At 26.5% G+C, this 27,188-nt stretch overlaps 1 protein-coding gene and 1 long non-coding RNA gene across 4 annotated transcripts in view; one reads left to right on the top strand and one right to left on the bottom strand.

Moving 5' to 3' along the window:
• LOC107457539 (zinc finger homeobox protein 3) overlaps positions 1–27,188 on the top strand; it is a 235,277-nt gene that overhangs the window by 116,557 nt on the left and 91,532 nt on the right. Inside the window, exon 1 of one of the 3 annotated variants that reach the window (XM_016075710.3) lies at positions 21,163–21,663. The exons of the other annotated variants lie outside the window; for them this stretch is intronic. The gene's annotated coding sequence lies outside the window, so the exon portion shown is untranslated. Of the gene's footprint in view, positions 1–21,162; positions 21,664–27,188 lie in introns of those variants that run through there. 3 annotated transcript variants of the gene reach the window in all.
• LOC107457542 (uncharacterized) overlaps positions 1–27,188 on the bottom strand; it is a 115,082-nt gene that overhangs the window by 80,075 nt on the left and 7,819 nt on the right. The window lies entirely within an intron of this gene.

Genomic DNA, 27,188 nt, shown 5'->3' with positions numbered 1-27,188 from the left:
ATATAAAGTTTAACATCATAAAGTTAAATCTGATTTCATACTATATATAGATATTTAATTTAAAATTTTAAGTATTAAAACAATTATAATTTATCAGAATAAAGTTAAAAACTCTCTCAATGTCAGAAAAGGGCAAATGACTAAGTTATAACTTTTTTAAAGAAATAACGAAATATCTAAAATGTCGAATGTATTTAATTATTTTATTCAACATTTATTCAATAAATTTAATTCAAATTAACAAGACAATGGCCTGTTCAACACAGTTTCTAATTTTCTTATATAGATGCGTACTCACAAACTATAAATTAAAATATTACCATTATCTAATGCACTTATTATTTTAAATTATCGAAAATATTGCATCGAAAAACTTACTTGGAATTATAAAGGCTTAGCAACATAACAACAATAACAAACTGGTCAAACAGTTGACAAACTAGCTCTTAAACTATAGAATTATACATTACTTAAAACAGTGTATTTTTATCTATAACTTGAAGTTTGAAACTTAAATCGCAACGTTAAAATGAACACGTTAACTTTGAATGTGAAAGGAAGGGCAAATTACAAAGTAATAACTTTTAAAGGAAATACTGTTTAACTGTCTAAAATAATTAATTATTCTGTCTCGTAATTAGTTATTTTATCTAACATTTATTCAATAAATTTAATTAAAATAAATAAAAAGAATTCTGCATAGTAAATTTTTTGGATCAAATTACGGTAAAAAGCTCTGACTCCCTGGTTGAAGTTTCCGTAAAATCCATTTTACTTCAAAATTCATTTTTACCGTACAATGTTATATAGTAATTTTTACAGTTATATTTATTTGCTTACAGTGATTTTACAATAAATATTATTCTAAAAATTACGTTTTTTGTATTTTTTTTTCTTCCGTGAAATATTAAGCAAAAATGGATTTTACGGTAAAAAGTACTGGCACCCTGAGTGCCGATATTTTTTTACCGTAATTTGATTCAGAATTTCTTACAATGCTCAGCACAGATTTTAATCTTTTTCAGATATGTACACACAAAGTAAAAAATAAAATATTAGCAGTGCAGTGCAAAAAAATATTTATAAAAATATAATTAATGTTTTAAAACTATCTAAAATGATATTTTGCATTGAAAAACTTACCCAAATTTCCGAATACTTGTTGATATCGAAAAGCAAAATTTACTTTTAGGTTCCAACTATCTCTAACAGTTGATCTACTAACCTAAAATCTCCGTTATTTCAAGGTCCCTATCTATTGAAGGTCGCCTAACTGATTTCATAGTGGAAAAAAAAAATAGAATTTTTATCCCTTTCTGCACCTCACCCACAAAAGAATTTTTTTTGGCGAATTTCGAATGGTGAATACAAGCCCTCCTCTACAAATGAGGCATATGTAAGGTCGCCACGTGCCTTGCACAATACTTCCGCAAATGAGTTTTTTCCGCATTTTTATTGCTATTTTTTTATTCAATTTTAGACCATCCCCAAAATATTATACTTGCTGCTTAGTCATATTTTTTGAATTTGAAGTTGGTGCAATATTTTTGAAACAGTTGCAATCATGGAGCCTAACGCATGTTTGGTGCGTTAGGCTCTAATATCGTGTTAATTTGATAAATTTGTCCATATTAAGTTCTTTCATATATTATCTAGGTATGTATGTTTCATTTGTCAAAAATTATTTTTTGTGAATTATTTCAGTTTTTTAATTGAGTTCTTACGTCTTAAATTTGTAAAATTAAACACACAAAAACTGTTCCCTTTTATTAAATGTACATTATTTCTACATATATTTCTTTTACTCAAATTTGTCCTTACATCTTACATTATCGTAATATATATTAACAAATTCGTCCATTAATATGCTTGTAATAATTCCTCAATTTCCATTTCTTAAACAAAATAATTTTAAATTTTTAATTTATATTTTAAATTTGAATTAGTGAAACCCTTTCGACTTGTTGTGCCTAGTTATTTTTTTAAAAAAAATTACTTAAAACAAGTTTTCCATGATTTTAAACTTAATCAATTCTTCAAATTACAATGAAAATAGATATTTTCAGAAACTTAATGTTTTATGTGTTTGAATTGTTTAGAATTATGAACTTAAAAACTAAAAAATCAACATAAGATTTGTACATCTTTTGAAAGAGGGTTTTTACTTCAAAATATCAACTCATCTTTTAATCTGTCAATTCTCAAAATTTTCTACTAAAAAATAGTTAATAAGAAAAATCGTATCTAATGATTTCATTTGAACTAATTTTTTTGTAATTACAAAAAGAGAAATTTTTATCATCCACTGTTTCTAATCAATCTTCTTGATTGTTTTAGTTTTATAGTCAATAACCCATATTTCTGTTTCACCTTCTGACACAGAATTTTTTTAACATAATTTTCATATTTTTTTCATTATTCTGTATTAATTTAAGTTAAAATAAGTGAAAATATTATATTTAGCTTTTCAATTATTTACGATTATGAAATACAGATGTCTTTTTCTGCGTTATAGGTAAAATCCTCCAAACGTGTCTAACTTCCATACAATAATTTTTTAAAATTCGTATATATTTGCAGCCATTTAGATCTGAGAGAAATTCATCACGGAAATTTCTTTAATTTACAAAATAAAGTATTAATAAATTTTGGAGTATGAATGACAAAAAAAATATTTCCAACCATTTTTTCTTAAATTGTATATTTTAGAACAAAAATAGCTTCGATAATACAACAGAATTTTAGTAATTAATATATTCGTTTTATATAATTAAAAAATATAAAAATATATCTTTGCTTGTAATTAGAGCCTCAAAAAATACACGAAAAGAGCAGCGTTGTCCATCTGTATCAAAGGGACAAACACTTTGTTGAATAATAACTTGTTTAGTTTAAGAAATAGTAATTTAAGTTTAACTTATTTTCCACTTTTTTTGTTTATTTAAAGCATACTTAAAAGATTATATTAACTATTAGATTTCAATAGCATCAATGCTAGTTTATGTGAAATCAATGCTCACAAAGTTGTTTAAATTTATTATTAAAATTATTTCTATTTGTTTTTCATATTATATATTGAATGTGCCATATAAGTCATTAACTGAAAGAGTTAAAATTAGGAATTCAAAATTCATCAGAAATTATACACTTTTCCGAATTGTATTCCGAATGCAGTAATATGTCTGTTTTAAGTTTGCGAATTCACACTAGGTATATCAGTACAAAATATAAAAGTTCAAAAAATTATGGAAAGAATTAAAATAAAAAATTAAATTTTTTAAGGATGAAATATATGCTTATAAAAACATTAGAATATATGCACCTTAAAGTTATATTATAGAAAACACACATTTCATCCAAGCTTTATTGTTAACTAGTAACTGTTTCTTCAAATAGTTTATTTTAAAATATTCACATAGATGAATTATTCATTAATTTGGTCAAGTATGATTCATATTTGTCAAATATGATTCATATTTGTCAAATATGATTCATATTTGTCAAATATGATCATATTGATTTGATACAATCCCTTTAAATAAATACCACAAAAACAATATCTTTTAATAAAAAAAACCCTTTTAGAGTTTAACTGCTATTTTGATCTAAAACATTAAATTTTTAAGTGAACAAAAATAACTGGTAGTGTACGAAATTGATATAGTGAATAAAAATTAAATAGTATTAGTTATTAAGATAAATAGCTTAATTTCAAATACTTTTTTAAATAGTAAATTTACTGAAAATCGTGTATCGTAATGAAAAAAGAGTACCAACAACTCAAATATAAATAAATAAAAGAAACAATTAAGAAAACATACTAATTACCTTTTACAAAAACAGAGCTGGAAGATCTTAGTCTGATATGATTTATTATTTGAAGATATAGTTAGGCAAAACGTCATTGATTGTCCACAACTAATCCTAGAGGAAAACAAATTAATTAATAAATAAATAAATATTTTAAATATTTTAAATATTTTACTATGTTAAAGTTTTATGAACTCCTAATAAATTACTGAAGTAAACTATATCGAAATATTTTGTAAAAATATTAAAAATATTTATATTATAGTAAAAATATTTTGTAATCTTGCGAGCAAGATATTAGATTTTTAGGAATAATATAATTATATATAATAGAGAGATGATTATATAGTTTCGTTAAATCTTAATTTTAAGAAAGTTAGTTGCTTTAAACGTTTTTTTGCACTGCGTTAAGATTCATGAAAGTTTTGTTGAAAAAATTTATCGTTAAGATTCTGAAAAAATTTAGAGAGCTTTGATCCTAAATCGTTGAATTTCACCAATAAGCTATGAATTCTGTCTACTTTTTCTTGTTAAAAAAAAAAAAGATAAAATCTGAATTTTATATGTATAATTTTGAGCATTTTGTGAGCTATTTTATACGCAATAATAATTACGAACAGAGAAAACAATAAATAGACCCAGATCAATAAAAAAAAATTCAGTGAGATCAAGAGATCCATAAATTAAAAGTGTTATCTAGAAGCATTAGCATCTTGAAACATTCTCTTGTGCCTCATTACAATTCATGAAAATTTTGTTGAGAAAATTTATCGTTAAAGTTTTTAAACAATTTTTGAGAACTTAACTTATGTTATATCGTCGAACTAAATTAAACTTGAACTAAAATTCGAACTAAAATTACATCGTTGAATACCACTAATATACTTGCTATGAAATTAGTCTGTATTTTTATTTTTTTAATGTAAAATCTGAATTTTATATGTGCTGTTTTGAGTAATTAAAGAGCTATTCTAAAGAGAAAAAAATTACTAACAGACAAAACAATAATTAAGAATAATAGTGGGATCGAGAGACTCATAAATTAAAAGCATCATCAAGAAGAAGCAGCATCTTGAAACATTTTTTGCAACGCATTATAAAATTCATGAAAAATGCTGAAAACATTTATCGTTAAAGTTCTCCAAAAATTTTGAACTTTTTTAGGAATTTAAAAGCAAGTAGCGAAATTAATTACAGGCAGATAAAACCCATATCAATAACTTTTTTTAGTGGGATTGAGTTTACTCATAAACTAAAAGCATCATCAATAAGAAGCTGCAATTAAAAGTATTTTTATACAAAAGGGAAAAAAAGATTTATAGATCAAAATTAATTTCAGAGTATCACTTTATAGGTTATTTCCAACTAATACGAAAAAAAAAGAAGTTTGAAACAGCATTATATATATTTTACACTTGTTTATTTCCAAAAACTCATTGGTTAATTATTATTGTTGTGCAATCACAAATATTAAACTAATTTAAAGGTTCTGTATTGCTTCTTGAGAAATATACAAACTAATTTATTAAATTGAACCAATAATTATAACTGCAAAATTTAGTGTCTTCACGAAATTTGGATTATGAGTCTGATAATAATTTCATTAAAAAAATATAATGCAGGCTGATTATTCGCTTGACGCAGGATTTTTATTAAAATTATTTTCCATTATTATATTTAGCATTTTAATAATTTATGGTTCAGAAATACAACATGAAACACCGGTGCCTTTTTCTGCGTTAAAAATAAAATCTTCTGAACCTGACTCATTTTCACACAATTTTTCAAAATTGCATTTATTTGCAATTATTTGGATTTACGGGAAACGATGATCCATCATTGAAATTTCTTTAATTTACAAGACCAATTACTGAGGAAATTTTTAACATGAATGAAAAAATGAACCTTTCTCAAACTAGTCTTTTTAGATTTTTTTTTAGTTCAAATTTAAATCCGATAAACTGAAAGTTTTTTTAGTAATTACTAGACTGCTTTTTGTAATTAAAAAATACGAGCATATGTTTTTGCTTATAATTATAGCGTCAAAAAAAATATATGTAGGAAACAACGATGTCCCATCAACTTCAAAGGTATTTTATTTTTTTTAATTGAGTCAAAAATATTTTTTATTTGGAGCCTTTTTCTTCTTGATTAGGAAATGATCAACTACGAATTTAATTTTTGAAAACTTCTCAAAATTGCATTATTTCACACATATAATTTGTTTGAATAGGTAAAAAACTATTTAGAATTATTTAATTGATAGTTTATACTACCTAAACTCATTTTTAAAAAATGTGTTTTTACATAATTTATATTCTTAAATTTAATAAATTTGGTTATAGTTGTAATGTTTTTCTTTTTCATTTCGCTTTTTATAATTTTTTGTTAAAATTTTAATGCTTTGTTTCTTATTGCTAATTATTTGATAATTAACTTTTCAAATGAATTTTGCACTTTAGAATCAAAAAGCTAACTCTTGAAAACAATTAAAATTAGTTGAGAACGATCAAAACAGTAATTTTTAAATTACATTATAAACAACGATGTAATATTGTAAAACTGTTTAGAAATCACTCATTTAACAGCAATTAATGTAAAATTTATTATTAGAAAATTAGAGAAATCATTATAAAGAAATTTTATAACAATATTTTTCCATTTCCTTTTCTGTAATAATTTGTATAATTCATATTTTGACCATTCATTTATTCAAATGTCTTACAGCATTAACCATTGTTGGATTGTGATAGAAGTTTTAAGCGAATACGAAACATTAGAATACGTTATAATACAAGGCTATAAATTAGTTTAAAAATTATCAACCCGTAGTATTGCTTTATAGAAATTTCAGAAGAAATAATGAAGAATTACGGAAAATATTATAAAAATGTTTGTTTTTAATATTTAATTTTCCATGAAAGTGTTTATAAATCCTATTTTATTTCATTGTACCACTAATAAAATTCCATATCATTATTAGTTTGTTATTCAATAAGTTTTCTGACAAGATTTGAAGCGTTGGAATTGTTCAAATTGTTACATTTAATAATTTAAATTGATTATATAAAAAAATTTATAAGATAAAAATTCTAATGGTATGCCACCCCCCTCCTAAAAATAACTTTGTGAATTCCTTAAAGTTTAAGAAAAGGATCTAAAACAATAAATAATTCTTAAAATAATCTCTTAATATTGCTTTTTTAATAATATTTTTTCAAACAATTTTTATTTTAGTGACATTTTCGATTTTTTCCTATTTATGCAATATTTCTATCCTTAATTATTAAAATTTTTCTCTGATATGTTATGTTTATTTATAAACAAGTTTCAAAAAAATTTCTTTACTAAAAAATTAAAGAACATTTCTATTCCTAAGTATTCTAATTTAAATAGTTATTGTAATATTTAGTAATTATAAAAAAAAAGTAATTATAGTGTTTGCAAATATGTGTTTTTTAAAACATTTTACATGTATCTATCCAAAACAATTTTGGTGAAATTTCTTACTCAATGTAGCAGAAATTCTCGTTATTATCTTTTCAAATTGAGAAATTCGGTTAAGCATTTTCGAAGTTTTATTTTACCATCACTTCTTAAGTTTTTTCAAAGACTTTTCCCATTTCAAAATTTTAGATCCAGTTATAGATTAGTATTTATACAAGTGCATTGAATTGAATTTTATTAATAATGAAATATTTTAAACATTTACATTTATCAAAAATAACAAATTATTCTCTAGTTGACCAAATATGAATCAAATGAGAAAATTTACCGATTTTTTGATTGATAATTTACTTTATTTATTAAAGATATTAAATAAGTATGTTTTATAGCAATGTTTAATTTAAGCGATATTTCAAACTGAAGAGAATCTAAATTCGTTTTAATTTTTATGTAGAAATTTACTTTAAAAACTTTATTAAGCAAAATGTGAAAATTTGGATTGGTAAAAGGAGGTAATAATTTAAATGTTTTATATATGTATGAAAAATGTAATACTTTGATATCATTTACGCAAGGAGAAATGTTTCGAAGCAAAATATTATGGACATGACAGATAGCAAGATTTTTCTTTTATGTAATAAGAAGGAAAATGCAAAAATTCTGATTAGTAAAAGAAAAAAAATTTTTTAATTGTTTTATTTATGTATAAAAAAATTAATATTTTGATTGCATTCACGCGAAGGGCAATGTTTGTAAACAAAACATTAAAAAGGTGATAGTAAGCAATATTTTTTTGAATATCTTTTATTAATAATTTCACATTTTTTCCCACTGATAAGAAACGTTCAATACTGTTAAAAAATATTTCAATTATTCAAATATTATTAATTGAAAAAAAAAAGTAAACGACTTTAAAAAGCAGTAATTTATGTATAAAAAAATAGCGTATTTTATCTTAGTTGAACGAAATAGCACTTATAGTTTTTTTTTAACATCTTACGATGTTAAAAAAAAATAATAAGTGCTTAAATTTTTTTTTCCTATATGCAAAAAAATTTTTTTATATACTAATAACCTGTTTATTTTTTTTAAATAACTATATAAATAAATTAACTAATGAAATTGTTCTTAAAAGCACTAAAAAACGCACTTCCTAAACCTAAGATACCATTGTCCAGCAAGCGCATCTCGCAAACCAACGCCAGAGTCCGATATCCGCGATAACCTGGGGAAGAAATTAGTCGCGAAACGGCGCGTAAATTTCTTTTAAGCCTACTTTTTTCGCCCGCGCTTCCGTTCTAGAAGCCCATCCCCTCTCGTAACACATACCGCGACGACGACATTTGATACACCGGTCTTCGAGAAAAAGAATTTTTTATTGATACCCGTCATACTCTTCGAGAACAATAGATGGCGGTGCTTATCCACATCTCTCATGAGCAGTACAACCACCCTTCCTCCTCTTCCATATCGTCTGCTCTTTCTTATCCTCGCCGCTTGGCGACGGAATCAGTGCTCCACTGGCAAGCGAACGTAAAGGAACGGTCGCGCGGTGCGGCCACACTTACATTGTCTTTAACGCTCGTCGGAATAGATAACAGAACTAAAATATANAAAAACAATTTACGGTGTTAAATTTCGTTATTAGGGTACCCTTCCCGTAAACGGACAACTCTCATAAACGGACAAATTTTTTGGTCCCATGAATGTCCGCTTAACGGAGGTTTCACTGTAGTAGCCGTTCGTGTCGTTTGGGTGTGTATGGATTTGTCACCGGCAGCTTCGTTCGACCGGTCGACGACTATTCACGTTGTTTTCATTCAGTACAAACAGTATAGAGCTTTTTTTTTTACTTTTCGTGCCTGTTTATTTTTATGGTAGAACTGTTATGGTCGAATAACAACAGGCAATGTGTCAGTCTTCAAAACGCAAACGATTTTGGATATGAAGCAGGATATCGTGAAGATAATTTGGCAAATGACTAATTTGTCTACTTTAAAAATAAAACACATTTGATGGAAATAGCACGTGCACTTTGTGAACATCTTAAGACTTAATAATTTATTGACAAAGCTACGTTATTATAAATCATTTTATATATTTAGTTTAACAATACAGTCTTCAATACGCAGACGATTTTTGATATGGAATAGGATATCGTGAAGATAATTTAGCAAACGATAGATTTTTCTACTTTTCTTTTTTAAAAAAAAATTGAAAAAAATAGCACGTGCACTTACGATTTTTTTAACGTTAAGACGTTTGCTTCAAAACTATATATCGATTTAAACGCAGTTTTTATTTCTAAATTTTTATCCTACTTCCATCTTTTTAATACTTGACGAGAAGTTTATTATTTATTTGCAGATATACTTGTAAGACATAAAACGTGCACATGTATAGTGAAACATGTATAGTTAATGTCAAAACCACATTTTATTAAAACAAATTTGAATTCTCAGTATACAATTCCATAAAACTAAACAGAAACAAAAATATAAACAAAGCAAATTTTTTCAGCAACTAATAAGTATTAGTTATTTTTTTTTCATAGATAAGAGCAAGGACAATAATTGGCGCATAACTCAAAACCTAACCATTTTCTATTTAGGTTACTTTACTAATGAACGGTTTTGATACAATTCTTTTTAATAAGCCTAACATTCCTTCCGGCAATCGTAAATTTGAACAAAAAATGCGTTTTTATGTTACGTAGCAAAAGCAAGAGGTACACTTCATTATATACATTTTTTAATCCTACTGCTCTAAACTTTGTTTTTAAATCAACACAACTATGTTCAAATTCTTTATTTTTCGTATTTCACGGGATTTATTTTTTATTTCTTTATTATAATTTGTTTATGAAAATTAAAAATGTAGAGCAATAAATTTTTTTAAAACAAATCGCTGCCTCACAGTATCTACTTATTGAAATGCTACCAAACAATATACAATTCTTAATTTTATTTATGTTTTCGTTGAGAGTAATTGACACTTTTCTATTCACTTTAATTTTTTCTTCCTTGATACATTTTCTTTTTCTTCGAACTGCAATAAGAGATTTAGCGTAGTAGAAAAATCAAATTTCCGGATTAATGTTAGTCTGAGACATATTTCTGACTAACATGTAATATATATTTCGACCATCATGACTGTTTAGGAACTATGACAATTTGAAAATTGCAAAAACAATGTTTTTTAAGTATATACGCACGCATTTGCATAAAAAATGGATAAATGTCTGGTCGAATTATTATTTAATTAATAATCAGATTCTAGAACAAAAATGAGAATGCCCTTTCATATTGAAGATTTTTTTCATAAATAAAATGTAGAGGCCATTTAAAAAAAAAAAATAAGTTTATTAATTTTGAAGAAATGAGAAAGGATTTAAGTGAGTTAATAGGAAAAACAATTAATAAACTGACAGCACATTTTTAGACTTTCTTTGTTTATAAAATAACTTTATATGTAAAAAAAAAAGAAGTTTTTCAACATGAAAAACATTACTGTGCAAAAATTATTTGCTATGTTATTTTAAAAATTCTGCTTCGTCATTTCAGTTTAAATTAAAAGTACTCGATTTTTTTATAAATTAAATAGTTTAATAGTAATTAAGGAATGCAGTTTTTATTAAGAAACTAAATATGAGTTTCCTTTAACGTTATTTGGACAAAAATGTTATTGGAAAAAATTTAATAACATTTTAAAGAATGTTTCTCCGAGTATGTGTTTAGCAAATTGCGAATAGTATTGAACATTTATTAATTCAGTTAAGTTTTAAATAAAAACCAGAAAAACGTTTTAGAAACATTTTCTGATACTTACTTGAAAAGGTTATTTTTCTCAAATTTGTAAAAATGACACTCGTTATTGAACTCGTTAAATGAACTTGTTATTCCACTAAGTTCTTACTAGTTTTTTTAAAAGTACATAATATTCGATTAAGCCCTTACATATTTTTGTTGAAGTATATGGCATTCCAATAAAATTTTATGTATTCTTTTAGAAGCACGTGAAATTCTACTAAGTTCTTACATATTTTTTAAAAAATATATAATTTTTGACGAAGCTCTCAGATATTTAAAAAAATATATGATATTCCACTACGCTCTTGTAAAAATTTTTTTCATTGAAAAAAAAAACATTTTAGAATTAATCTATTTGTCGACATTTTATTTAATTTTAAACGTTTACAGTTAGAAAAATAGCTTTATGTGATTTCGGTTGTATATTGTAAAATATCATTGACAACTTTCTGGTCAGTCTGGTTTTTTTCTGGTTGGTTTTCAAAATTGAAACGAATACTAGACGAGAATTTTCTGGAAATATATAATTGTTTTTTTATTCGTACAAATATTAAAATGAGAATCGCAGAGTTATGTAGACAAGATAAAACACTTTTAAAAAAATACATTGGCTTTTCTCTTTTCATTTACGATTCCTATTATTTTTCTTGCTTTTGGTCTTCGAATATCTATCATGTTCTGAATAATATCAAATATTTGATAATAAAATAGAATCTCGATGCACATCAAGATGGTAACCTAATCTTTTATTTTTAATAACACTATCACGAATTAAATATATTGATAATATAAAAATATTGATAAGTAAATTTTTCGGAAATAAAAATATAAAGTATTCAAAAATACCTATTTTCTGTAATAAAATTTTAAAGTATTGTAAAATCATTTAGTGCATGCATTTCCGAACGAAAACATAAACAAACAAATTCTACTTCTATATGATCTTCATTTAATGTCGCAGGAAGTGAAAAAACTGTCTTTTTTTTATTTATTTTCTCCTTTTTATAAATACTTGGATTGAAAACATAATTTGGCAAGGTGGAGTTTTTTTTTTTTTTCCTCCTTTTTGAGGGGGTTTACATTGGTGATAATATATATAGCAGCCTAACTAATCAAGCTATTACTATTACAAGATTATCTAATATATAGAACATGATTTATACATTTCCTCTCCAAACGAGATCGAGTATTCGAGTAATATTAGGTGTTTAATATTTGGCCTAGTGTCAGAGCCTGGTATATGCGTGTTGTGTCAATAGATGGCGCAACAGTGCCATAAATCACTGTGACTCAAGATCTCCTGAATCACTGATTTAGTGTTCATTGTTATGGCTGTGAGAAGTATGATCTATCAGATTTTCTTTATCTTCTTTTGCTTTTATCGATATTATATAAAAATAAAATTCATCAAAATAATCAGGATTAGGATAAATACTTCTCTTACTAGCAGCTGTCATTAAATAAAACTACGTTGTTGCTTTGATATCATACCTTTTAGATTTTAAGTTCTAAAAGCATTGGAATTATCATAAAAAATTCGCGTAAATTACTAATAAATGGAAGTTATATCAAAAAAGAATGAATATAAAAGAATATCAATGGATGGATTAATAAATAAACTTGTTTAAAGCGAAATTTTATTATTACTTTTTAGTACCGTTTTATATTGATATCGCAAATTCGTTTCAAGATTTAAAAAGTACAATTATTTCTTGTTCATATCACACAATTTCATTAACCTGACGCATTTTGCTAGTTGTTAGGAATAAATTAGCTTTCATAAAAAATAAAAATCGCCTGCGAAATTAGAAATTGGACGAATCAAATATATTTGCATTCCACATATTTTTCTTCTGTTTATTTATTTAACACAACACCGAGGACAACCGTAGAGGCTAGGGGGCTGTTACTCCTTGGTTTAAACTTAGTAAACAATTTACATATAATTTTTTCCTGCATTCTTACCTACACTAACCTATGTCTAGTATCTATCTTTAATATATATTTTTCTTTATATCAAAGCTTTTTTGATGTTCTGTCGCTAAGGAATATAAAAAAAGGATAGTTTAAGTGATTTACTCTTGAAGCAATGTGATGAATTTAAACTATACATATAATTTTGCCGTGAAGAATTATCTGGGCTTTTGCCTATTGGTGACATTTTTCCAGATAGATGAAAATTATCGAAATCATTGCCTTATTCTCAGTTTTTGCACATTTTTATGAGTGTAGCATTGGAGTAAGTTTTTAAATATTAAAAAATTAGACAACAAGCACTTTTTATTTTCACAAAACTGTGGTTTTTCTCCATATTGACGTTTTGAGTTATTTTCAAAATAAGCGTAGATAGGCTGAACTTGAAATAACAGTCATGAATAACAGTTGAAAACTCACAGCAGTTATAAAAATAGCATATCATCCGCAAAAAAGCCTCATTTCATAATACGATGAAGCTTTCGAGAAACAGTTTTAAATTTTAATGAATACAAGCCTGTTCAAAAACAGGTATAAAAATTTAGTAATTGCTTGTTTATTATAATTTATTCCCTCGAGAATAAAATATAATAGATAAATAATTATCAAAAATTACTTCCAGTGGGTACTAAAGTGTATAATATTTGCGATAAGATACAGCTGTTAAAAAAATTTATTGATATGAAAGGTTTTAAGTTATTGTTAAAATTACGCCAAATATTAAAATTGAGATATTTTATATTCCTCATGTTACATGGAATGCATGTTCCATAATGACATTCCATGTGGAATGCGTATATGCCGCTTTGATGTACTTTATTCTAACTGTTCCTATTCGCAAGTGCTAGTCTTAGTTATAAGACTATATATTATAAATGCTATATATTATAATATATATGTAAAATATTATACAATTATGAAGGTAGTTATTGTAAACTCGTTGGAGAATTCGAATGATTTCGTTGAATGAAATTCAAAAACTGTTATTGAACAAGCTGAGGGATTCGAATGTAATCAAAAACAGGATTTTCAATCAAAATTGTATCCAATCTGCAAGAAAGAGAAAGTGTTGACTGTTCCAAATTTATTGCCCAAACTCCAATCAAGTCATAATGCTGATTGAGCAGTGATAGCTCAGAGTATAGAGCCCTCTCCTCCCAATGGGCTGACCGAGGTTCGATGCCCAGCGATGGCTAGTCGAAAAAAATTCCATACTCAGTTTGCACTGACCACAATGCTAACATAAAATATCCTCAGTGATAGACGGATCATGGGTTAGAGATCCCTTCCTTACCGTCAGGCTTACTATAGGGGTTTTCGTCTCCAAGCAAATACAAGTTAGTTCCATCAACAAGTCCTCCGCGAAGGCAAATCCAAGAGTTCCCTTGTCTTCTGAATTGGATTCAAAATTACAAGGCTATGGAATTTAACAGTAGTAGTCGTAAACCTAAAATTGGGTCGACTGTTCAACGACAGTTATAAAATAAAGTAATGCTGATGAGATTTGTGCGACAATGTAAAAAAACTTTGACATTGGTTATTTTTAATTTGTCATTGCTGATTTTTTAAGGCTCATCTTTGAAGGTTCTTTCCTACCAAAAACGCTATTCAGTTAATTATGGGCTATTTTCATAATTGTTGTGTGTTTGTTAAAGTTACTCATAACTGTTAGATTTTGTTTGCTCCGCTTTTTATAGTCCTCTATTTTAATTATGAAAATAGCATTAAAAATTACTATGAAAATAGCAATAGTATAAAACATCATGTTAAGTAAATTTCCAGTTTTGTGAAATTAAAAGAGCTCTATTCCAACATTGCACTATTTCAACTGGTAAAAATATATTAAAATAGACATTTTTCCATTAACTAATCGGCTTTTAAGTAGGTTAAAAAATTTCGCCAAACTGAAATGTTAGTTTTTTTTATTTTTTTTAATTTAAACTTTTTGTTCTTTTTAACACGCAGAAAATTCTTTATTACAAGCTAGTGTATAAAATTTCAAAACTAATGATTTTATTCCAACTTAAAGTACTGAAACTGTTACCTTTTTTTATATATATATATATTCCTTTACAACAATACTTTAAGAACACCATTAGCGAATTTCTCATAGGCTTTCAACCCTGATCGTTTTTAATTCCAGACGCATAATGTTTTTGAACCCAATTGCGCCATCTTAAAGTCAGGTGACGATTGCTTTACGCCTACGAAATAATACCTTTTAGATGACCTATTGGTGACCATTCTCCCTCCTCCTCCACCACCTTCTTCCTTTTGCATCATCGTATTTTTATTAACAACGCATTGTCTTTGAGCAATGAGAATGTGTTCGATTAATGAAGAAGTAGAAATGTAGTTGACGATTTTTCTTATTCTTCATTCGACGCTACTACCTCATTATTCTTTAGGTATGATCATTAGGAATACGACACAATCTGTTTTGTTTTTTTACATCACGATTTTATTCTTTTTTGGGGGAATGAAGAAAGAACAAGCAGTTTTTCCTGCGCATTTATAAAAATAAAATCATCATTTGTAGGCTTAACAGACACTAATTTTTGCTTTGGAGATTTTCTTTTAAAAGCAAAAACGCAAAAAAATAATATTGAGTAAGTGGATGTAGACGTAATCATTAAAATTCGGGAAAAAAATTTAGTTTAATTTAAATGAAAGACAAAGAAAAAAAAACAAATTAAAAAAAAAAGTTTTTAAAAATTTTAAACTTTGCCATTAAATTCTTGAGAGTACTTTCTTTGCTTCAGTGATATTTCTTTTTTCTCTTTTCTTTTTCTCTTTTTAGTTATGTTTCACATCTAATTAGATGTCTAATGGTGAATTCACGCGTAATTTAGTTTGATACGAAATTAAAAGATAACGAAAAAAGACTAAGACTGCTAAGAGCGTATGAAGATTACGAAGAATATAAAGCTTAATTAAATTGCAATTTGTTCTTGTGAAAGTAAAATTCTTTAATTTTGTCGCTAGAAAAAAAAATTTTTTTTCATAATATTTTTAAAGTTGTGGTTGTATTCTTGGGTATGGACATAAGCATTAAAGCTCGAAGAAAAGTCTAGTTTAAAACAAATAACTTAACGAGTAGAAATTAAAAATTATTTAGGGATGCAAAGCTTTAACTTCAAATTACGCATATGATTATGCTTTCTATTTTCTGATATTTCACGTTTTCCTTTACAAAGAATTTTATTTATTAAAATTTGAGGTGTTGTGGAATTTAATATAGCACTAAGATACAAAGGAAATAAACAAACGTTAAATGATTGTGAATAAGAATGTGAAATTTTACAACAAAACTTCAATTTTCAATTCTTTGCCTGCATAATATTTTTTTTTCCTAACATGATGCAGCACATAGGTTTTTCAAGAAGAAATGAAAAAAACAAAAAAAAAGAATTGAATAATGATAAATAAGAAAGCAAAGCTATACAGTTATACTTCGATTTATGATTTTTTTAATAGTACAGGGACCACAAGGATTCCGAGATCTAGGGGGGGATTTTTGAAACCAATAATGATTTTGGTTATATCCTATAAATAATAAACAATTTGTAAAATGTTTCGATTATATAAACGATATTACTTATATAAAATGCTAATGGAAAAAAGTAGAAAACTTTAAAAAAATATTTTTAAAATTTTTTTTTTGAATTAATTATAAAAAAAAATGAAAGTATTTTTAAAAAACTACATAGGTGGTATTGCTCATCGAACTTCTCAATTCAAAATATATTTACGAAATTTAAGAAATATGTTTCACTGTTAATGATTCTCAACATTTATAGCAGCGAAAAATCATAATTCATAGACCAGCAAATAATTTCAAATAAATCGAGAATTAATTTAGAATTTAAAATATTTCATTCTTCACATTAAATATTTAGAAAATAATTAGATTTTTTTTATTTAAGTTTCTTATTGTTATTATTTTTTTTAGACACATCAGCTTATTAACTTTTTTATATGATTGTCAGCGTTCCGCGAGAAGAAGCTTGATTTTTGAAAGTTCCATTAAAAAGAAGGAAAAAAAATGGGAACCCCTGATCTAGAGCAGCAAAGTTTTGGAAAAAGTAACATATTTCTTAAAGAGGACAACCCCATAGGCAAAGTATACCAATTTAACAATGATACGATTTTGCAAAAAGTGTATTTACTTTGCAAATGGAACAACAATTTTATAAAACAGGAAGGAATAATAATAAAATTAACAAGCATGGAATCAATTATATTCATTTTTACTACGTTTTTACACGATAACTATAAAACGAAGAAATAAAATTACATTATTATTATTATGGCTTTATGACTTTGGTATTTTTAATAATAATATTGATTTTAAAAAGCGATACCACAAGTTACTAACCTAATTATATTCAAGCCAATTAACAGCAGCAGAAAACATAAAAAGCAAAATATGATGCTATAGTTTTGTTAAGAAATTCTTCATGACAAATTTGGAAAAAAATAACTATTAAAAGATATAACTTGTCTCACATTAATACATCTATTCAGCTGATTCTTAAATTTTTTTACTTTGCTCCAATTTGGAGATAAAATGTTTGTAACGTTCGTAAACTTTGTAAAACTTGCCAGGTGAGGTTCCATATCTTGAAAAGGACTTAAAAGTTTGTGAGGAACTTAGTAGTTTGATTATTAATTTTGAAAACATATTCTCATCTTGTGAGAATTCTGATTTTTTAAAGACACCCTTTTTAACTGCAATAATAATCTAAAAATTTATTTCAATTTTAAAGTTTTGTGAAAAAGTTGTTGAAAGCTAATATTTAATTTTGCTTTAAAAAAAATTGTCAAACTTTTATAAGTTTAGGGACATTGTTTACAATTAAAAACCGTTATAAATTTTTTTTAATTTTAATTTAACTTCCCGTTTTATGAATAGCTTTCCTTTTTGAAAATATCAATTTTTTATATTATTATGCACATTTTTTAAAGTAATTAATTTTTGAAATACCAATTTAAGAAAATATTGCCCAAAAATATTCATTTTTCATAGGATTTTTTTTAATGTTACTTTCTGTTCTTTCTTAACTTTTTGGATCTTTCATCTTTGGATCTTTACTGATTATCATCTTCGGGAATTTTTTTCCTTTTTTTTTTGTGAGAAGCTTATCGAGCATTGCAATCATATTGCTTTAATAAGGAGTACAATTTCAAAGACTTAAAACTGTTAATAATAGTTTTGATAGTAAAGATATTTTTAAGAGTAATTTATGAAGGCATATTTCCTGTATTTATGAAATGACTCATTAGAGTTGAAAATTTAAATGATCAAGGCTGTCTGGCTTTAACTTTTAATGCATATATTTTAAAAAAAATTTAGAAATAATGGAAACTTCTCTTTGCAAAAATAAGGAAAGTTAATCATATATTATTTTCCCTGTTCAGATAAATTAAATCATTTATTTTTGTTAGTTGTTAAAGCACTAATTTTATTAATGACATTTTAATAATTTATATCTTTATGCTATCAGATTAATCAAAATAATAATGAATTAATCTATTGTTCTGCAGATTGAATAATATGAGATAATTTCAACAAAGCGTCATTGTTTTGAGAAATTTAATAGGCATACTTTGAGCATACAGGATGGTTATATAACTAGTTTGCTAGTACGGTTGAAGTTTACTTTTTTGAAATATTTCCAATTTAGTTTTTATTTAAAGTAAACTATAGTTTAATAAAATTGAAACAATCCGTTAATCTGTTCTATTATTCTGTTTCAAACATTCCATTTTAAATAAAGTAAATAGTTTTAAATAATTTTTAGCTAACTTGGCTGATTTAGGGTAAGTTTATTTTTTCTAAGTGGGCAGATTTAGGCTATTTAGCAATATCACATGCTTATTTTATTGATGCAAACAATTCACATCACTTTATTTTTGTCCTAAGTATAGCTATTTATCCCGACATTTATAACTATCTGCATATCTCATAGCATGTTCTACTTGGATATTTTGTCATTAAACCACAACATATTCAATTGAATATTCTCAGAATTTTATTGAAAAATTCCTCTTTTCGATTTTTATTTTTCAATTTTATTCTATTCCATGTTTCATATTATAAATTTTCCAAACAATATTCGACTTTATGAATTCGTCATTCAATGTTCCCTTTTATAATTTCTCAATTTAATTTATTTACTACATGCTCGATTTGATTACTTAATTACTATTTGAATGCCATTTGTGGGAACTTCTATTTGAATAGCATTTTTTTATTAAAATTTTGCTACAATACTTTACATAGTAACAGAAGTAACTGCGCGTTCACAAGAGTTATTTTTAAGAAAGATTACTATTTTTAAAAAATAAATCTGAAAACAAAAAACTAGAAAATATATGAATTTAGTGATTATTATCATCAGTTTAAATATTTCCATCAATTCATATCGAAATTATTGCCCCTAAATTTTGAAAATTATACTCGAACATTTTAAAGATTGATTAATTTTTAACATGGATAAAATAATAACATATTGTAAGACACCACTCATTTCCATTTTGCTATTTATTTCTCATTTTATATTAAAATGATTTATTGAAATGGAAATAAAATTTTTTAAAACTCAATTTCAAATCAGAAACTTAATAGGTCATAATCTTATTAACAATAGATTGAAAATCGGTATAATCAATGCAAACTATTTCATTAAAATCACTCCGAACTAATAAATATAAGCATAAAAAATGTTTGGTTACTTTTTAAACAATGCTTGCTGTAATGCATTTTGCCTCACACTAACAAATGCATTATTTAGTTTTAAGTCCATTTAAAACACATATGTAATAAAGAATAATTTTTGCTTTATGGTTAAAAAATGCTTTTCGCAGGTGGGTGGTATTTACTTTATTGTGGATTGTGAAAATTATTAACAGAATTATAATACCCAATTATTTCAAGATTGTGAAATTTTAATTAAATTAGAAAATAATTTTAATGGATAAAATATAGCAGGAAATAAGACACAGTAACACAATCATTAAGAAAATGTATTTACGTACATAACTTAATGAATGTAACATTCCATTCCAATACATTCATCATAAGAGTCATTTCTAAAAAACTACCCCTTTCTATAAATTAAAAGGAAAAAAAAATACCAATTAGTGGTACACTAATAAAAATATTTATAATTTATTTGCTACTGATAGTATCATATTTTAATAACAGATTATTATTCATAGATAGTAATGTCAATTATTACTTTTAGTGCCAACAGATTTTTTAGCCTTATAGTACTTTTAAATCCACCAGATTTTCAAACTGAATTTTCTAATTTTCTTATCGTTTAGTTAAGATAAAAGTAAGTAATAAAGGTAGATGAAATTAGTGATGTTATTATTTGCAAATTTCTATTAATTAAAAAACTTTTGAGTAGTGTAACATCAATTTGATCTTGACTTTCTCTAATTTTGTTTGATATTAGATTAAATTACGTTATCGGCTTTTTTTTTCTTGTTGAAAAAATGACACGGTGCTGAAAGAAAGGAAAACAATAAAAATAGTCTAAAAAGTAACCGTTTTTTTACTTTTCTTTTTCGTATTTGTTATCACCATAGCCTTTTCGTTTCAATTCAATATTTTAGAATATTTATAGGTAGCTCTATCAAGAGAAAGAGAGGCTGATTGTTTAATAAATATCTTTCTGAACATAACGCCTCAAAACATTCCGTTTTTTTCTTCATTGAAATTTATTTGGATTATTAAAAAAAAATAGATATTTGAGAATTCTTAAAATAATTTTTAATTTCTCGTATCTGTACGATTGACAAGCGTAAACAGTATTTTAGCCTAAGTATACGTCATGTTTTCTTTTTTTCTTTCTTCTACCTTTTTTTCTTCTGCACGAGATCTCTACACTTCCATCATACGATGTAATTTCGTTGCTTTATCTCCTTCACGGCGAGTTGATAGTGACGCCAAACAAATCGCCAAAGAGGCTTCGGAGGTGTCGAAAAAGCTATAATAATAGTAACCGCCGAGAGATGGCGTAATTGCTCCAGAGATGTCAGACTCAAGCCGATCGTTTTAGCCTCCCCCTCCTTTCATTTTCCATTCCACCCTTGTCTCCTCTCATCGCTCTCTCCAGAAGTAATTGTAACCAATAAAAAGAGAGGACAGTATTCGCGCCTTTCTCCCATTGGTTCCGTCCCGGCAATCTCAAAAATTAATTACAAAAAAACTGTGTTTCGCAGCCGGCTCCGTTGTTTCTTCCCCATCAGTCCAGTTGCCCATGTAGATCACCGAGGGTGTTAGTATAAAGGAATTTCTTCAAACAGTTGAAGGACTGATTTTTTTTTATAATTTTATTACTTTTCGTTTATTTCTTCGTAACATCATCTTGAGATTGTGCTTCGCCCACGTGACGGATAATTTTAAATAGTGTGTGATATTTTTTTTTTGAATCATCAACATTTAAGGATTTATAAAAGAAATAAATAAAAATTAACTCCTGATGTCGCGGAATGGGTTGTTTCCGCAGCAGCTGTGAAAAGCATCCTCTGATCCTCAGCGGACCACCCCTGTGTTGTCAATATCGTCTGCTGGAAGTGGGGTCGCGCTCTTACCGCCTTCCTTCAACAGGTCAGTTCCTTTTGTGATATGTTTACCTTTGAATTTCGTAAGGGGGGAGTGGCTGTGCGGGGAGGAGTAGGGAAGAGAATTTTTGCTCTTTCTTTGTTATGGGGTGCTATTTTTTATGTTTCATTTATTTATTTATTTTTTTTCTTCCGAGAAACGATCAGGTTTAAAAATAAACCTCTGAGATAAAAATTCATTTTATATAATCTAAAGTAGCATAAGCTAAGTCTGGGATTTTGTGGTTTTAAACTTCTGTAGTGTTTTATAATCGTTAAGTTAATTTATCAACCATATTTAAAAATAATAAAAAAATGTTTCAAGAAAAATAAAATCGAATGCAATTCTTGTGTTCAGAATCTATGTAGGCATTTTTATGAGAATTTGCAGATGAACATTTTTGGTGCACAAGTTTGTTTAATTTACAATTATTATTATTTTTTTTATCGATATGCTCAGCTCTCGTATCTACATAATTTCTTATAATTTTTTTAACTAGTAAAAAAATTACAGTAACTGTTAATACGTGACAAAATTTGCATTACACGCAGATTTTCAATTAAATAATTAAGAGTACATTTTATTATTAGTCTATCAAAAATTAACTATATATTCATATTAACTATATAAATTAACTATATATTCATATAACTATATTTAACTATATATTCATATATTAGTTTGATTTCATATATCAGCTATAAGATATCTTTTGATATAAAAGAATTATATATACAGTGATTTTTAATACATTTAATAACGCAAGATTCATTTTTACAATAATTTTTAACTCTAGACCAATTTTTAACCAAGATCCAATGACATAAGATTAATTTATATGATATATTTTAATACAATTACTAATACAAGAATTAGTTATTCAGTAACTTCTATTACGTTTTATTATTTAATATAAAATTTAGTTACACAATTTATTTCAATGTAATTAAACAATTCAAGAATTAAATACACATTAGATATAATAGCCAATTAATGACAATTTTAAATTCTATTTATTTAATTATTAATTAATGAAAGGCATTTTGAAGTTATAATGAATATTAAAAACATTAATTTTGTCCTCAAGCAAAAGCTTTTATCTGACAAAATCTTACCGCTTAATGTAGTTTGCATTGATTAAGCCATAGATCACTTCTCAAGTTTCAAAAGTGGTTATCCTTGTAAATTTCATTATATATGATTAAAAAATTCAAAAAGGAACAATGTATTCATATTTGTCTGTTATTATGAGTGATAAATTATTATAAAGTTTTAATGGCGTTGTTTTTTGTAGTAAGTCATCATATTCTTTTTCCTTAATTTAATAAACATTTCAATTTTAGGCATCTTCAAAAAATTAATTGGCAGGAAACGTCTGCCATTGTGAGTGATAGATTGAATGAATGATAAAATTAGTTATTTGTTTTATAGTAGTTTATTTTTTTCAATTGTCATAATTCTATCTACTTTTTTAATTCTCACTCATTCTACTATACTACTGGAGTTAGTACTTATACTAATACTACTGAAGTTAGTACTTAATATAAGTGATACTACTGGAGTTAGTACTTAATATAAGTAATACTACGGGAGTTTGTACTTAATATAAGTAATATTACTAGAGTTTGTACTTAATTTGCATTTTAAGTATCGCTCATTTTGCATTTCGCTCATTTTATTGCTTATCGTTATCATAATTTTTGTCCTTTGTGTATTATACGATCTAATGTGTACTGCATATTCAATTCATCCTGATACTTAGCTAGCCACTCAAAGCCCTTGTTTGGCTTGTTTTTTTTTTTTTTATAGGACCACAAGTACGTTTATTGTTGCAAATTTTGAACTATTTTTTATAAAGAAATTCAATTAATATAAATTTTAAAAGAATGCTTTTTGATAGAAAAAGATCGGAAAATATTAATTTTTTTGATAAGTGATTCATTTTGTAAAAAGATTATGAATTTTTTAAATCTAACAAGTAGTTTAGTTTTCGCAAACAAAAACGTATTTTTCGATTCATAGAAAAGTAACAAAAAGTAGAAGATTCGCTTTATAGCAACAAAATGCCCGAATCATATTCTTACTACAGTACCATGCTTGAAAATTTCTCATCTGTGGGAAGCGGGAACTGTATTTTATAGCATTTGCTATGAAGTGCCATCTAGGTACGAAATATTGAACTACTGTATTTCTGTTTAGCAATACTTACCATAAGTATTTTAAGAATCATAGAGCGCATTAGTGATTGGTTTACATAAATATAATATTTCTATTGATTAAAAATATTCAATGAATTTCTGCTGCATTTTTTGTATAAATATAATTCAATAATACTAGAATTATTTTACTTTATTTATACTTTTTTTAATGCTGAGTATTGCTAACTGCATAAATTTTTAGATAAAAAACTCTCATACTTTTATATTAAATATTATTTATAAAAACATTGTGTTATAGCTGCTGCTTGACAAAGTTTCCAGAAAGTTTTGTTGCGCATTACGACAGCATATATGTGATTAAACTATCGGGTTAATCATAAACAGTTATTAAAGAATCTAATTACGCCCTAAAAACGTATCATAGTATTAAGATTCTATCTAATTTATTATGAAATGCCCTATCATGAAAAAAAGTATTTAGGCTGTCTAAGACTTAAGTTTGACTTTTAAAAATCCAACTTGATCATTAATTATTTTGTAGCAAAAATTAACTAGGCCCTAACAGTTAGTTTAACTTTAAAAAAACTTATTAGTTTTCCTATGCATGGGTTGGCATTTAAGTGACAAACTAATCATCGCGAGTAAACTATCTATTTGTTAATTAAATGCCTTACATAAAACTAACTAGTTAGGCTGTAAAAACCAAATTAGGCTGTTAAGAATCCAGTTTGCATTGTTGATTATGAATTGTCTTACATCTAAATTAACTACTTTGGCCATAAAGAAATATTTTGGCTTTATAGTATCTTACATCACATTATCTTACATACATTGTCTTACATCACGATTGAATGTCTTACATGAGTCACGGGTGTAGACGAATTGTCTTACATAAAAATTAACTACATAGGCATTTAAAATATTGTTTTACTTATAAAAATCCAATCAGCAAGAGTAAATATTTTGCAGAAGTTAGTTTTAAGTCGCGAGTGTTCATAAAGGACACGAATTGTCTTACATAAAAATTAACTACACAGGCATTTAAAATATTGTTTTACTTATAAAAATCCAACTAGTCAGCAAGAGTAAATATTTTACAGAAGTTAGTTTTAAGTCGCGAGTGTTCATAAGGGACACGAATTGTCTTACATAAAAATTAACTACATAGGCACTTAAAATATTGTTTTACTTATAAAAATCCAATCAGCAAGAGTAAATATTTTGCAGAAGTTAGTCTTAAGTCGCGAGTGTTCATAAAAGGTCTTACATAAAAATTAACTAGGTAGGCCATAAATACGTAATTTGGATGTTAAGTATCCAGCTATTTGTCTCTTGTAAACTACATTGTTGATTATTGTCTTACATAAAATCAACTACTTTGACTGTAAAGGAATGTTTCGGTTTTTAAGTTTCCAACAAGTGATTGACTAATAATGTTGGCTGCAAAGAGGTAGTTTGATTCATTAAGTATTCAATCGAGTGAGTGTCTTATATTAATTAGTCTTACAATAAGTTACGAGTGTTCATGAAGTGTCTTACCTAAAAAAAATAACTATTTTGACTGTAAAGACTTGGTTTGGCCAGCTATTTCTCTTTTTTAAACAACATTGTTAATTAAGACTTGTCTTACATATAAATTAACTACTTTGGCTGTAAAGAGATACTTTGACTTTCAAGTATTTCGCTCAGTTATCGCGAGTAAATGTCTTACATAAGTCCACGGGTGTCTTGGGGGTGAATTGTCTTACATAAAAATTGACTACATGGATAGATTGACTTTTAAAGTGTCCACTTAAGTCAAACCGAGTTTTATGAGTAAGTCTTACAATAAGTTACGATTGTTCATGAAATAGCTTACATAAAAATAACTGTTTGGGCTACAAGGACATAATTTGGCTTGTTTAGAACCCAGCTATTCATGTCTTATAAACTACATTGTTGATTATGAGTTGTCTTATATAAAAAAAAATTAACTACTTATGCTGTAAAAAGATAATTTGGCTTCCAAGTATTCAACTCAGTTATCGCGAGTATAAATTTTTACACGAGTTTCGAGAGTACATGAACTATTCTACATAAAAATTAACTATGCATGCTGTGAAAAATTAGCTTGGCTTAAATGAACTTAACTATTAACCTATGTAGTTGATCATGACTTGTCTTGTATGAAGATTTCATAAGCTTCTGAAACTTAATTAGATTTATAGAAATCAAATTACTAATCACTGGTTATCTAAGTTTGTAATTAAACGTAAAAAAGTTGGTTTTAATAATATAATTTTAACTATAAGGGTCCAATTAATCATCGATGAATCACACAACCGGAAGTGATGTAATCTCATAGGATGTGATGATTTCTTTACTATCAGGGGTGCCTTGAAAAAATAAAAAAAAGAACAACCAATTTAGTGTGAAAAGTTTCTGAGCATAACATAGAGATAGGCGAAGTGGGTGATGTCTGGGGTTTGTTTATGTCGCCTAAACGCCAGAGAAAAATGTGCTTTTGGTCTCCAAAAGCCAGTCTCTCCCCTCCCCCTTTCTGTTGAAGACCCCACCACCCGGTTCCCCCTGTTTGTTCCTAAGTCCCCCACGCCATCTGTGACTTCTGGATGTGAAGAGTAGGAAGCGTGATGGTTAGCAAGTGTAACATGATGGTTTGGCGTTGATTTCCTGGATTATCCTCTGGGTTTTCGCACTATTTAACTTGGACGGAATTTTTTAAATTTATTACTTACGATACGTTTTAATCAATAAAACTGAATTTAATCGAGTTAAAAAGTAAAACTGCATTCAAGAGTTAATAATTACTTCTTCGAAATAATAATATTCATTTTATTTCTTAACAAGCAAAGTTATTTTTCTATACTTTTACGAGAGTCTAAATGGGAAAGTCTGCAGCTTGTTCGAAATAAATGTATACATTTAAATAAAATTAGAAGGAAAAAAATGAAATAAATTTTTGCAATTTAAGTTCATTAATCAAATTTTATCTTGTGTGGTTTTATTGTTTGTTAGTATTTATTATCAGAGGTGAATTAAAGAAATAGAAAAGAACAACCGATTTAGTATGAAAAGTCTCAGAGCATAACATATAGTTTGTCTAAGGTAGGAACTCCCCCGACCACAATAGAGGTAGGCGAAGTGGGTGATGCATGGGATTTGTTTATGTTTATAAAAATTACTGAAAAAGAAAGAAATTTTATGATTAATGTCAAATCTGCAACGCTTATACTCTTGCAAAAATTGAGAATTATTAATTGATTTTAAGGTTTTCATAATTGTGGAAAAATGTTGCTAAATTGTTTTTTAATGATAGCTATATTATTTTGTAAACATTCCAATTATGTGTAACTTTTTGAAAAAAAATTATTC

The sequence above is a fragment of the Parasteatoda tepidariorum genome, chromosome 10 (assembly GCF_043381705.1).
Source record: "Parasteatoda tepidariorum isolate YZ-2023 chromosome 10, CAS_Ptep_4.0, whole genome shotgun sequence".
In the NCBI taxonomy this organism is placed as follows: domain Eukaryota; kingdom Metazoa; phylum Arthropoda; class Arachnida; order Araneae; family Theridiidae; genus Parasteatoda; species Parasteatoda tepidariorum.
The sequence above is the reverse complement of the archived record's forward strand: the minus strand, read 5'-3'. Positions and strand labels throughout refer to the sequence as shown.